Source organism: Chrysochloris asiatica, unplaced genomic scaffold (genome assembly GCF_000296735.1).
Source record: "Chrysochloris asiatica unplaced genomic scaffold, ChrAsi1.0 scaffold00335, whole genome shotgun sequence".
NCBI lineage: Eukaryota > Metazoa > Chordata > Mammalia > Afrosoricida > Chrysochloridae > Chrysochloris > Chrysochloris asiatica.
Genome location: NW_006408853.1, coordinates 140,272 through 144,746, shown reverse-complemented (window position 1 = coordinate 144,746; position 4,475 = coordinate 140,272). Strand labels below are relative to the sequence as shown.

The 4,475-nt window shown below is 37.8% G+C and overlaps 1 pseudogene; it reads right to left on the bottom strand.

Moving 5' to 3' along the window:
* Nucleotides 1-2,961: 2,961 nt before the first annotated feature.
* Nucleotides 2,962-4,211, bottom strand: LOC102837430 (annotated as a pseudogene).
* Nucleotides 4,212-4,475: the final 264 nt, after the last annotated feature.

The window sequence follows — 4,475 nt, the reverse complement described above, 5'->3', positions numbered from 1 at the left end:
CTCTTTGTTCCAACATTTGCATTCCAATCACCAGTAATTACCAATACATCTCAATTGTATGTTTGATCAATTTCAGACTGAAGAAGTTGGTAGAATTCTTCAATTTCATCATCACTGGCTTTAGTGATTGCTGTGTAAATTTGAATAATAATGATGTTACTGGTCTTCCTTATAGGTTTATGGATATTATCCTATCAAAGACAGCATTGTACTTCAAGGCAGATCTTGGTATGTTCTTTTTGATGATGAATGTGATGTTATTCCTCTTCAATTTGTCATTCTTGGCCTAGTAAACAATGTGTTTCTCAGATTCAAAATGGCCAATTCCAATCAACTTCAGCTCACTAATGCTTAGAATATCGATATTTATACATTCCTTTTCAATTTTGACAACTTCAAATTTTCCTAGATTCATACTTTGTACATTCCATATTATGATTATTAATGGATTTTTACAACTGTTTCTCTTAATTTTGAGTTGTGCCTCATCAGAAAATGAAGGTCCCAAAAGCTTCACTCCATTCGTGCTATCACCATCAACTCTGGTTGAGGAGTCAGCTCTTCTCCAGTCCTATTTTAAGTGACTTCCACCCTGAAGACATCATCATCTGGCACTATATCTGAAAATATACTGGTGGGTTTCATCATGTTTCAGTGTTCAATACTCTGTTTTTTTTAATGTTTTATTGTGAATTATGTGATAGTTTACATGGGAGAACATTAGTTTTACATTCATTCTATTGTATATTGTCTCTCATTGCCATGGTTACAATCCCCTCCATGCAATCCTTCCCCCCGTACCCCCCAGGTCTTCAGCACCCAGTCGCTTTCCCTCTCTGGATCTAAAGTCTCCAGCTGCTCCATCACTCCACGTCATCATCTCTGGCTCCATTTCAGGCATCACTGCTTCTCTGGGTCCTGCTCTCTGCTCTTCTCCCTTGATGGTCCTAGGGACCTCCGCTCCTAGACTGAAAAGTTAATCACTCCCTTCCTTGCTATAAAATGTCTACCTTTACATTTCCAACCCTCACAATCAGTCCTGATAACAGTTATTCAATATTGTATCACAAGACACCCATCTGCATTTCATTGCATCAACCCTACCTAGACAGATTGAATACTACTCACTGGAGATTCTACCTTCCTCCAGGCCCTCTGGATCTAGGTTCCCTCTTGAAAGCTTGTAAGCCAGTCACTTCTTGCCTTTGTAGCACCCCACCCCCCATTTTGGGTAGCCAATGTCCAAGTTGCCCATCCCTGTCTACTCTGTGTGTGGAGGGGGTGGGAATGATTCTTGCTGTAAGGACTTGTTCCCTCTTTTGAGCTACTGCTTTCATAGGTGTAGGTCAAGTTCATCAAATTGTATGAGAATACTTTTTTTTTTCCCCCTCTTCTTTTTACTTCTGGTTGATCTCTGATCATCCAGTCACTGAAGCCAGGATAAGTGGTTCAATACTCTGGTGATGACAATGCTTCACTGTCTTTCATAAGGTCTTCAGTGAGTAAATATTCAGAAGGAGTCCATCTCTCCTTCTTAGACTGTTTCTGTCTTGAAGCCCAGCTATAACCTGTCCACTGTTGGTGACTCTTGCTGTTGTTATTATGTGCCATTGAGTTGGTACTGACTCACAGCAACCCTTTGCACAACAGAACAAAACACTGGCCTGTTCTGGGACTACCTCAAAATTGTTGCCACTCTTGAGCTCATTGATGCTGCCACTTTGCCAATCCTACTGGTACTTAAAATACCCATGGTGTAGCTTCCAGCATCACAGCAACACACAAGCTGTGGGGAAAGCTTCCGTATCCTTTCTGCATCTGTTGGGCTGGCATCCCTTTGATATTTTCATATTTCTTGATATGTATAGTTCTCTGAATCTAGTAATTTCACAGTGTAAGTACCTCTAGTAAAGAAAACAATGCCCAACCAGCTTTTCTTTCTTGGAGACTGTGGTTCTCTATTTCTTTGCTCAGCTCTCTATCCTTGTATCCCTATATATTTGATCTCTTATCTCTTGCCACACCATTGGGAATCGCCCATGTATCAGTACAGGATTGTGACAGGATTAAAGATTTACTCATCTGTCAGTTTACTGTACATACGTGACTTGCATCTTGCTATGATGCTGGAAGCTATACTACCTATATTTTAAATACAAGAAAGACACCCAGAGGGTAAGATTTCAGCTGAGATTCCAGACTGAGACAAACTCAGAAGAAGGGTAGGCAGACTACTTATAAATATTTAGTCACTAAAAACAATTTGAATTTTATTGATGTTACGTGTCACTGAATCAGTTCCAACTCAGTTACTTTATGCACCACAGACCAAATACTGCCCTGTCCTGAGACATCCTCACAATCGTTTTTACATTTGAAGCCATTGCTGTTCCTTTTTGCTGATCCATTTTGTTGGGAGACTTCCACTATTCCACTGACCATTCACTTTGCCAAATATGATATCCTACTCCAGACACTCGTCCTTCCTGATAACTAGTCTGATGTATGAGAGATGAAGTCTTGACATCCTAGCTTCTAGTGAGCTTTCTATCTGTACTTCTTGCAACATAAATTTGTTTGTTCTTCAGGCAGTCCATGGCCTTTTAAAAATTTTCTTCAAACCATTATTTAAGTTCATAAATTTTTTTACAGTTTTCCTTATTAATTGTTCAATTTTCATATGCATATGAGTCTTTTAAAAATACCATAGCCTGGATCAAATACATTTTAATTGTCAAACTGATGTCTTTGTTCTTAAATACTTTAAATATGTCTTGTACAACAGATTTGCCTGATACAATACATCATTTATTTATTTTTGTTTGTTTGTTTAGATAGATAATTTTTGATGTAAGTAAAATGTTACAAGATATTAAATTTAAAGTCATCATGGGATTACAGGATTTTTCACAGCACAATATACAGAAATTTGCAAACTGCCTGTACATAGTAGTAGAATTTTTACTCTTGAGTACATTGTTCAATGACATGTTGGTAATCTACAAGTTCCTGACAGATTTCTTCCAGTTGTTCATGCTGCATACTTATTTATATTTGGTTCATCTGGTTTGTCAGTTTTTCTGGTCTCAGACATTTTCTCATTTTAGTAAGATCTCTCTGCATTTTCTTATATGGGCTAATCATTCATGTTTTAATATCCAGTCTATAGTTTCTGTACTGTTCAGTATTACTCATGTCAGTTACTAGTAGTCAAAGAATTTCATAAACACCTCAAGCATGTTGCTTGTTAATTTTAAACCTCTTTTGTGCTTCTATTGCCATATCTTCATTGAATCTTTGCATTAAACTTTCCCCAGGAGGGGTGGGGGGTAAGGCAAGTCTTGACAAAGCTTCTCAAGCACAAAGTCTCTTAATTCCACATAGCTTTTGAATGGAGCTCCCACTGTAACATCAAGAACTGAAGTAGAATCAATGCAATTATCTATGAACTGTCTCAAGAAGTTGAGCACCACTGCCTTGACCTTGAAATGGAGTCAATATCAGCATTTGACTTACATGTGGCCCAATTTTGTTTGGGTACACATAGTAATTATAGACTGTCATATAGCCTACGGTTGCAAAGAGAGTAGCTCCATACTTATTATGTTTCTAAAATACTAGAAAGTAGTGCCATCTTTCATCATCCATGTCAATAAAGCTAGCAGTTTCAATAAACCACATCAAAAAGGTCTGCAGCTTTTCATGGTATTCTCGAAATCCTCTACATGTCATGTCCACCTTGTAAATCTGAAAGGTAATGTTTTCTCCTCCTGTTGGACTGAGAACAGAGTAGGTATAGAGTAAGGATCCTAATGGTTTGAGATCAACTTCCTTTTCCAGCAAAGAAAGAAAGTCATTTGTATTTGTGCAAAATCCAAGTGGAATGATCTGTCCAATTTTGCCCTCAGAGTCATCAGCCTCCACACAATCAAAGTTCTCATAAACTTTAGATGCATATTCAATACTGAACATTGTTGACAAGCTACCAGCAATATTGTATAAGAGGATCTTTAAACCATTGTATCCAAAAGCAGTTTCATCATCTCCAAAGAGATGCTGAGTATATTCAAGAAGACAGTCTCAATGTCATTGTTAAGATCTTCAGGAAAATAAACCAGTTTTAATTCAACTGATGTGTTGGTGTTACAATAGTACTCTTCCAGTTTCTTTTCGAATACACTGTTATATTCAACCAAAAAATTCTCCATAGCACCAAATTCCGCCTTTTCCGAGTTGCAAGAATCCATGGCAAGAGGAAGGATGAATCAACCTGAGTGCTCCCTGACCAGAAGTCATCATATACTTCTTGACTGCTATTTCCAAGTTGTTCGAACAGAAGATAGCAACACTGAATAGTTTAAAATTAGGAAAGGTGTGTAACAGGGTTGTACTCTTCACCATACTTATTCAACCTCTATGCTGAGCAAATAATCCTAGAAGCTGGCTTATATGAAGAAAAACATGGCATCAGGACT